Source organism: Cherax quadricarinatus, chromosome 31 (assembly GCF_038502225.1).
Source record: "Cherax quadricarinatus isolate ZL_2023a chromosome 31, ASM3850222v1, whole genome shotgun sequence".
NCBI lineage: Eukaryota > Metazoa > Arthropoda > Malacostraca > Decapoda > Parastacidae > Cherax > Cherax quadricarinatus.
In genome coordinates, this window is record NC_091322.1 from 24771768 (window position 1) to 24782140 (window position 10373).

Consider the following 10373-nt stretch of genomic DNA (forward strand, 5'->3'; position numbering starts at 1 on the left):
GAAGAGAAGAAAAGATAAGATAATGCAAGGATAAGACAGTATCTTTTAATGCAAGGATAAGACAGTATCTTTTAATGCAAGGATAAGACAGTATCTTTTAATGCAAGGATAAGACAGTATCTTTTACACAGATTTGTTACACAGATTTGTTACACATTTGTTACACAGTTTTGTTACACAGATTTGTTACACAGATTTGTTACACAGCTTTGTTACACAGATTTGTTACACAGTTTTGTTACACAGATTTGTTACACAGATTTGTTACACAGTTTTGTTACACAGATTTGTTACACAGATTTGTTACACAGTTTTGTTACACAGATTTGTTACACAGATTTGTTACACAGATTTGTTACACAGATTTGTTACACAGATTTGTTACACAGATTTGTTACTGATCCTTGAACCATCATCCACCAATTTAATATAATATGAAAAATAAATTTAATAACATTACTACTATTAATAATAATAATAATAATAATAATAATAATAATAATAATAATAATAAAATTTTATTGATATTATAGCATTATTATTAATGTAACTGTTACGTCTTTTATTGAAGTTCGCTTTAAACATGATGCATGTTGAACGAATCGTGTGTTGTCACGTAATCTGATGTAACGATGACTTCTCTTATCACCTCTCTCTCTCTCTCTCTCTCTCTCTCTCTCTCTCTCTCTCTCTCTCTCTCTCTCTCTCTCTCTCTCTCTCACTCTACTTAGAGTCTCGCTGGTCACTAGTTTTCTCCTGGCTTGAGGCTAGCCAGTTCCTCGGTAAGGAACGTATGTAAGCTTTGTGTAAAAACATGGCGTCACGCACATACCCAGACACACACTCCCTCGTGTTGGATGCTGTAAACACGCTCTACGTCTTGTGAGAGAGAGGGAGAGGGGGGGAGACAGAGGGAGGAGGGGGTGAGGGAGAGGAAAAGAGTGTGTGTGGGGGGGATGAAGGGAGAAAGTGTGTGTGTGGGGATGCAGGGAGAGAGAAAGTGTGTGGGAGGGAGGGGAACAGGGAGTGTGTGTGAGCGGGAGGAGAGAGAGAGGGGAAAGGAGATAAGTGAGAGTGAGGGATGGGCGAAGAATGTGTGAAAAAATTAGTGAGAAATGAAGTGTTAGAGAGAGAGAGAGAGAGAGAATTGATGATGATGGAGACAATGAGGGAGGAGGAGGAGTGCCTTAGAAAGACCCGCCAGGAGAGAACAATCAGTGTTATTCCACTAATTTTTTTTTATTTACGCTTTAGCCGAGCAGTTAGGAAGATGTCAGCGATGTAGTCAGTGCCGCCCTTAATGTGAGAGAATGCCGGGGGCGGCGCTGGTAGCCAGGAAACACGCAGCAGACGACAAACATTCCACCAATGATGTCCACTCGTTTGCTCTTCTTATTTAAATTGTAGCTTTATAAATAAAAGGGTAGAGGTGCCTTGTACGGGTACGGGAGGTAGAGGCCAACTCACTAAATGACACATGTAAAGAGGGGGTAAAAGGGTAGCTAAGAAGTATTGAGGTATGTCAAGAATCCCAGTGGAAATAAGTCGCTTTGACTTGCTTGGGTTATTCTAGGTAATTTACACATATGTATGATAATTTATGTATTTACATGTACCTGTATCTAATTGAACTTACTAGTGCAGTACTGGACAGCCGATCTTAATCACGACTTTTTGACTATAAGAGACCCTAGCCATCGGCTGACAACCAGAAAAGCCTCACCGAAGCTCTTCTCAGGATGCCTCCTGTTTGGCTTGGCTCGAGTATACTGCTCCACACCGCCGAGCAACTAATTTGGCCTGTTTGAGTAATCTTCCGCGTGCAGGACCTGTACTCGCGAAATCTAAACACACATTTATTTTCGAGTGATTGTGGGCGGAGTGTTTGGCTTTCACCGCTGCCGCACTCAGTCAGGGCTGCGACCACACCGCTTCATTTAAATAGCATCCAAAACCCGAGGCAAACACTGTTTACACACACACTTAAAAGAACCCTCTATTGACGATGTTTCACCCCCACACAGCTGACTATATTGGGAGTGTTTCGCCTAAAGAATGGGTTTTAATGCAGACGATTCGCCCACACAATGGGATTCGTTGAGTATGTTTTGCTCACACAATGGTCTCATCACGACCCATAGGTTTTTTTTTTTACTTGATAAAGCCCACTATGTGGGCGAAACGTCGCATCAGAATTTCATACATTACCTACCCAGTGTATATATACACTGAGAGTCTACTTTGATTCCTGTTCTAAGTGTCAAAGAATTCTTGGTGTTTGTGTGCTGGCAAATTGCAATCTTAATGACCCAAGCGCAGTCGATGTTAAACCCAACAAAAACTAATTAACTAACGAGACGAACTATTTACACCCTAATGTGGTTCATCCTTAAAGTCTATTTCTAACTGTATAAATCCTCTTTATTGTAAAAAATCCTCTGTATATATAATGTATAAATCCCCTTCAATTCGTAATATGAATCCGCTTGAATTCATCGTGAAAATCCTCTTTGGTTCATTGTTGACATATTTTGTTAATATAGTTTCACTTATCGCATTACCAGCAAAGGGAACACTTGATGGTAACGAGTATTTATGGCAGCTTATATGGTCCACTTCTCTCAGCACCATCACCCCCAGCAGCACCACTACACCAGAATACCACCCCAGAACCACCGCCACCACCACACCAGCACCAGTACTACCACCACCACTACCACAACCACCACTAACTACTATCCAAGGAGCACCTCGTCCCTCTACAGCGAGTAAGCCTCATTGCTTGTGGCTTACGAGCAAACCCACTTGGCAGGCGATAACATCATCTTATCATAATCCCGTCAATAAGGTACTTCAACTTCCCCCTCCTTCCCTCAAGAGGCTACCACGACAAGCGTGCGGTGGCCACAGATGTGCGATACTCTGTTCCCTGGGGGCTCACTGCAGACCCCTGCTCGGGGATTTACACAACGTAAACAAGACGGAGCCAGCAACTGGATGCTGGTAGTATCTTCTTTGAGATGCTTCAGAAAATGCAGTCAGCAAGTGGATACTGGTATCTCCCTCTGAGATGCTTCAAAAGACGCAGCCAACAACTGGATGCTGGTATCTCCCTCTGAGATGCTTCAAAAGACGCAGCCAACAACTGGATGCTGGTATCTCCCTCTGAGATGCTTCAAAAGACGCAGCCAACAACTGGATGCTGGTATCTCCCTCTGAGATGCTTCAAAAGACGTAGCCAACAACTGGATGCTGGTATCTCCCTCTGAGATGCTTCAAAAGACGCAGCCAGCAACTGGATGCTGGTATCTCCCTCTGAGATGCTTCAAAAGACGCAGCCAGCAACTGGATGCTGGTATCTCCCTCTGAGATGCTTCAAAAAACGCAGCCAGCAACTGGATGCTGATATCTCCCTCTGAGATGCTTCGAAAGACGTAGCCAGCAACTGGATGCTGATATCTCCCTCTGAGATGCTTCGAAAGACGTAGCCAGCAACTGGATGCTGGTATCTCCCTCTGAGATGCTTCAAAAGACTCAGCCAGCAACTGGATGCTGGTATCTCTCTCGGAGATGCCTCCGGCTGTATCAGATTGCGTAGGATCTCAAACGTAAACCAAGAAGGCTCTATAGCAAAAGAGATTGAAGAAGGTTTTCCCTAAGGAAAAACGATTCCTTTTCAGGTTTCTTAGACAGATGCTTGGTTTTCAGATTTTCTTGGATTTCCTGCAGTAGAGGTAGAACTTTAGGGCAAGAAATTGGACCAGCTTCTCCTGATGGGATTTCTACAGGTACGAAAAGCAGACTTTTGCTACGACAACATTCCTCCCCTCTTTGTAGAGCTCTATAAGATAAACGTTCCCCTCTGTGTAGAGCTCTATTAGATAAATGTTCCCCTCTTTGTAGAGCTCTATAAGATAAACGTTCCCCTCTGTGTAGAGCTCTATTAGATAAATGTTCCCCTCTTTGTAGAGCTCTATTAGATAAACGTTCTCCTCTGTGTAGAGCTCTATAAGATAAACGTTCCCCTCTGTGTAGGACTCTATTAGATAAACTTCCCCTCTGTGTAGAGCTCTATTAGATAAATGTTCCCCTCTTTGTAGAGCTCTATTAGATAAACGTTCCCCTCTGTGTAGAGCTCTATTAGATAAAGGTACCCCTCTTTGTAGAGCTCTTAGATAAACATATCCCTCTTTGTAGAGCTCTATTAGATAAACGTTCCCCTCTTTGTTGAGCTCTATTAGATAAGCGTTCTCTGTGTAGAGCTCTATTAGATAAATGATCCTCTCTTTGTAGAGCTCTATTAGTTAAACGTTCCTCTCTTTGTAGAGCTCTATTAGATAAACGTTCCCCTCTTTGTTGAGCTCTATTAGATAAGCGTTCTCTGTGTAGAGCTCTATTAGATAAAGGATCCTCTCTTTTAGAGCTCTATTAGTTAAACGTTCCTCTCTTTGTAGAGCTCTATTAGATAAACGTTCCCCTCTTTGTTGAGCTCTATTAGATAAGCGTTCTCTGTGTAGAGCTCTATTAGATAAAGGATCCTCTCTTTTAGAGCTCTATTAGTTAAACGTTCCTCTCTTTGTAGAGCTCTATTAGATAAACGTTCCCCTCTTTGTTGAGCTCTATTAGATAAGCGTTCTCTGTGTAGAGCTCTATTAGATAAAGGATCCTCTCTTTGTAGAGCTCTATTAGTTAAACGTTCCTCTCTTTGTAGAGCTCTATTAGATAAACGTTCCTCTCTTTGTAGAGCTCTATTAGATAAACGTTCCTCTCTTTGTAGGGCTCTACCAAGATAAGCTTTCCTTTCTGCGTGAACCTCCATTATTTTGGATTACCTATTTTGGATTACATGTTATTTTATCATTGTAATAAAATAATAGGTAATAAAAATTATAAGAGAAAAATTATTATCAGTCCAGGTAATAAAATAGAATAATAAAGACATATATATTGCCAATTTATAAATAAAACTGAAGAAAAATATCAGTCCATAGGTAATAAAATAGATGGGGAAAAATAACATTGATAGGAAATAAAGGTGAAGAGGAAACAGAAGAGTCAGTGTTAGTGCAACGGCAAACGGGAAACAAACAGAAATAAACAGTGATATAACGGCTTGATAAGCGAACTGCGTGAGTTCAAGTAAAGATCGAGTGTTCATTATGAAGAACACGAAAAGAGTGAACAGTTCTATCCGAGAGGGTGCACGGGGGAGAGTTCATTCTGTTGTTAGAGGAACAGTTTGGTTTGTTCATCCCACCATGGAGGGTTGGTTGAGTGTTTTGTTCATCCCACCATGGAGGGTTGGTTGAGTGTTTGTTCATCCCACCATGGAGGGTTGGTTGAGTGTTTGTTCATCCCACCATGGAGGGTTGGTTGAGTGTTTTGTTCATCCCACCATGGAGGGTTGGTTGAGTGTTTTGTTCATCCCACCATGGAGGGTTGGCTGAGTGTTTTGTTCATCCCACCATGGAGGGTTGGTTGAGTGTTTTGTTCATCCCACCATGGAGGGTTGGCTGAGTGTTTTGTTCATCCCACCATGGAGGGTTGGCTGAGTGTTTTGTTCATTCCACCATGGAGGGTTGGTTGAGTGTTTTGTTCATCCCACCATGGAGGGTTGGTTGAGTGTTTTGTTCATCCCACCATGGAGGGTTGGCTGAGTGTTTTGTTCATCCCACCATGGAGGGTTGGTTGAGTGTTTTGTTCATCCCACCATGGAGGGTTGGTTGAGTGTTTTGTTCATCCCACCATGGAGGGTTGGTTGAGTGTTTTGTTCATCCCACCATGGAGGGTTGGTTGAGTGTTTTGTTCATCCCACCATGGAGGGTTGGTTGAGTGTTTTGTTCATCCCACCATGGAGGGTTGGTTGAGTGTTTTGTTCCTCCCACCATGGAGGGTTGGTTGAGTGTTTTGTTCATCCCACCATGGAGGGTTGGTTGAGTGTTTTGTTCATCCCACCATGGAGGGTTGGTTGAGTGTTTTGTTCATCCCACCATGGAGGGATGGTTGAGTGTTTTGTTCATCCCACCATGGAGGGTTGGTTGAGTGTTTTGTTCATCCCACCATGGAGGGTTGGTTGAGTGTTTTGTTCATCCCACCATGGAGGGTTGGTTGAGTATTTTGTTCATCCCACCATGGAGGGTTGGCTGAGTGTTTTGTTCATCCCACCATGGAGGGTTGGCTGAGTGTTTTGTTCATCCCACCATGGAGGGTTGGCTGAGTGTTTTGTTCATCCCACCATGGAGGGTTGGTTGAGTGTTTTGTTCATCCCACCATGGAGGGTTGGTTGAGTGTTTTGTTCATCCCACCATGGAGGGTTGGTTGAGTGTTTTGTTCATCCCACCATGGAGGGTTGGCTGAGTGTTTTGTTCATCCCACCATGGAGGGTTGGTTGAGTGTTTTGTTCATCCCACCATGGAGGGTTGGCTGAGTGTTTTGTTCATCCCACCATGGAGGGTTGGTTGAGTGTTTTGTTCATCCCACCATGGAGGGTTGGCTGAGTGTTTTGTTCATCCCACCATGGAGGGTTGGCTGAGTGTTTTGTTCATCCCACCATGGAGGGTTGGCTGAGTGTTTTGTTCATCCCACCATGGAGGGTTGGCTGAGTGTTTTGTTCATCCCACCATGGAGGGTTGGCTGAGTGTTTTGTTCATTCCACCATGGAGGGTTGGTTGAGTGTTTTGTTCATCCCACCATGGAGGGTTGGCTGAGTGTTTTGTTCATCCCACCATGGAGGGTTGGTTGAGTGTTCACTTTAAAGAACAAGAAACAGAGAACAGGTCCACCCACCAGGGAGGGATGTGTCAAGAGTCTTCCAGACGTGACTCAGATATCAACACAAGTACGGATATATGTGTGTTTAAGTGTGTGTTTGTGTGTTTGTGTGTTTGTGTTTGTGTGTGTGTGTGTGTGTGTGTGTGTGTGTGTGTGTGTGTGTGTGTGTGTGTGTGTGTGTGTGTGTGTGTGTACTCACCTAATTGTGGTTGCAGGGGTCGAGATTCAGCTCCTGGCCCCACCTCTTCACTGGCCGCTACTGGGTCCTCCCTCTCCCTGCTCCATGAGCTTTATCATACCTCGTCTTAAAACTGTGTATGGTTCCTGCCTCCACTACGTCACTTCCCAGACTATTCCACTTCCTAACAACTCTGTGGCTGAAGAAATACTTCCTAACATCCCTTTGGCTCATCAGAGTCTTCAACTTTCAATTGTGACCCCTTGTTTCTGTGTCCCATCTCTGGAACATCCTGTCTCTGTCCACCTTATCTATTTCACGCAGTATTTTGTATGTCGTTAACATGTCACACCTGACCCTCCTGTCCTCCAGTGTCGTCAGACCGATTTCCCTTAACCTTTCTTCGTAGGATATTCCCCTTAACTCTGGAACTAGCCTTATTGCAAATCTTTGCACTGTCTCTATTTTATTGACGTGCTTGACCAGGTGTGGATTCCAAACTGGTGCTGCATACTCCAGCATGGGCCTGACGTACACAGTGTATAGAGTCTCGAACGATTCCTTACTGAGGTACCGGAACGCTATTCTCAGGTTTGCCAGGCGCCCATATATGTGTGTGTGTGTGTGTGTTTCTGTCGACATCCATGCCTGGATTGGTAGTGCCTCCCCCCCACACACACACACCTGTTATTACTTGATATATTGACTTAAATAAATCAGAGAGACAAACTACATCGTAACTTGAGGAGAAAGATCACAGTCTCAAATCCTTATGCTAACACAACTGACACCACTGTGTGTGTGTGTGTGTGTGTGTGTGTGTGTGTGTGTGTGTGTGTGTGTGTGTGTGTGTGTGTGTGTGTGTGTGTGTGTGTGTGTGTGTGTGTGTACTCACCTATTTGTGGTTTCAGGGGTCGATTCATAGCTCCTGGCCCCGCCTCTTCAATGACTGCTACTACGTTCTCTCTCTCTCCCTGCTCCATGAGCTTTATCAGACCTCGTCTTAAAACTATGTATGGTTCCCGCCTCCACTACGCCACTTTCTAGACTATTCCACTTCCTGACAACTCTATGACTGAAGAAATACTTCCTAACATCCCTTTGATTCATCGGAGTCTTCAACTTCCAATTGTGACCCCTTGTTTCTGTGTCACATCTCTGGAACATCCAGTCTCTGGCCACCTTGTCAATTCCTCGCAGTATTTAATATATCGTTATCATGTCTTCCCTGACCCTTCTGTCCTCCAGTGTCGTCAGCCCGATTTCCCTTAAGCTTTCTTCGTAGGATATTCCCCTTAGCTCTGGAACTAACCTAATTGCAAACCTTTGCACTTTCTCTAATTTCTTGATGTGCTTGACCAGGTATGAGTTCCAGATTGGTGCTGCATACTCCAGTATGGGCCTGTCGTACACGGTGTACAGTGTCTTGAACGATTCCTTACTGAGGTACCGGAACGCTATTCTCAGGTTTGTAAGGCGCCCATATGCCGCAGCAGTTATCTGGTTAATGTGTGCTTCCGGAGACGTACTCGGTATTATACTCACCCCAAGATCTTTCTCCTTAAGTGAAGTTGGCAGTCTTTGACCACCTAGCCTATACTCTGTCTGCGGTCTTCTTTGCCCTTCCCCGATCTTCATGACTTTGCATTTGGCTCGGTTAAATTCTAGGAGCCAGTTGCTGGACCACGCGTCCAGCCTGTCCAGGTCTCTTTGTAGACCTGTCTGATCCGCATCTGAATAAATTCCCCTCATTAACTTCACATCATCTGCAAACAGGGACACTTCTGAGTCTATCCCTTCCGTCATGTCATTCACATATACCAAGAATAGCACTGGTCCCAGGACTGATCCCTGTGGGACCCCGCTCGTCACAGGCGTCCACTGTGATACGTCATCACGTACCATGACTCGCTGTTGCCTCCCTGTTATGTATTCCCTGATCCATTGCAGTGCCCTTCGTGTTATACGTGCCTGATCCTTTAGCTTCTGCACTAATCTCTTGTGAGGAGCTGTGTCGAAGGCCTTCTTGCAATCCAAGAAAATGCAATCGACCCACCCCTCCCTCTCATGGCTTACTTCAGTTACCTTGTCATAAAACTCCAGTAGATTTGTGACGCAGGATTTGCCTTCCATGAATCCGTGCTGGTTGTCGTTTATAATCTTGTTCCGTTCCAGGTGCTTCACCACTCTCCTCCTAATAATCTTCTCCATGACTTTGCATACTATACAAGTCAGTGACACTGGTCTATAGTTTAGTACCTCGTTTCTGTCTCCTTTCTTAAAGATGGGGACTACAGTTGCTGCCTTCCATACCTCAGATTGTTGCCCAGTTTCAAGGGATGTGCCGAAGATTGAGGTCCAGCAACCACCTACGAGATAAATCCTGCAACCAGACCATTCAACCATTATTCAACTATTACTATTATTATTATTTTTATTTTTAGTAGTAGTAATCGTAGTAGTAGTCGTAGTAGTAGTAGTAGTAGTATAGTAATGGGGAAGCGTAATACATGATGTGTTATACGGTACGGGGTCTGGGGAATGGGGGAGGGGAAGGTAAACAGGTTTGATTCGAGAAAAGGGAGGGGGATCTCCAGTTCCTTAAATAAAGAACTCTTCCCCAGTATTGAGGTACTCTTCCCTTCTTGAAGGTACAATACAGACATTAGTTTAATTTCTCTCGCGCTGGAGGTGTAAAACGAGCAACAAAACCTGTGTTAACGAACGTTAAACTTAGTTTATTTAATGTCTGCCAAGCGCTGACATCTACCAGCCCCGCCTGTGGATGCAGCTACAGGGTGTTACACTCGCAGGAGGCCCCGAGTTGGTACTCCCGTAGCTTCAACCGTCCTGTTGGTACTCCGTAGTTGCAACCGTCTTGTTGATACTCCAGTAGTTGCAACCGTCTTGTTGATACTCCAGTAGTTGCAACCGTCTTGTTGGTACTCCCGTAGTTGCAACCGTCTTGTTGATACTCCCGTAGTTGCAACCCTCCTGTTGGTACTCCCGTAGTTGCAACCCTCCTGTTGGTACTCCCGTAGCTACAACCCTCCTGTTGGTACTCCCGTAGTTGCAACCGTCTTGTTTCCATATGTCTGTAGTAAAAGATAACTCCGGGCCTCTACGAGTAGGAGGCTCCGAGTTATTCTTTACTACAGACATAATATACAAACAAAACGCTTGCAACTACGCGAGTACCAATCGGGACCTCCTACAAGTGAAACACCCTACCTGGAGCTGGACCTGGAGAACTCCAAGAACTCCCTGTGTTTATATTTAGTTGGAGAAAAGACAGGAAGTGAAATACATTTAGTTTAATGAGTTACAGCAAGTTCTGAGGCAGCAATCTCCACACCATCTCTGCCCACATTTTCATCCAAGTCTCTAAACCCTTCACAAGAAGGGAGTATATATAAGCTCATGG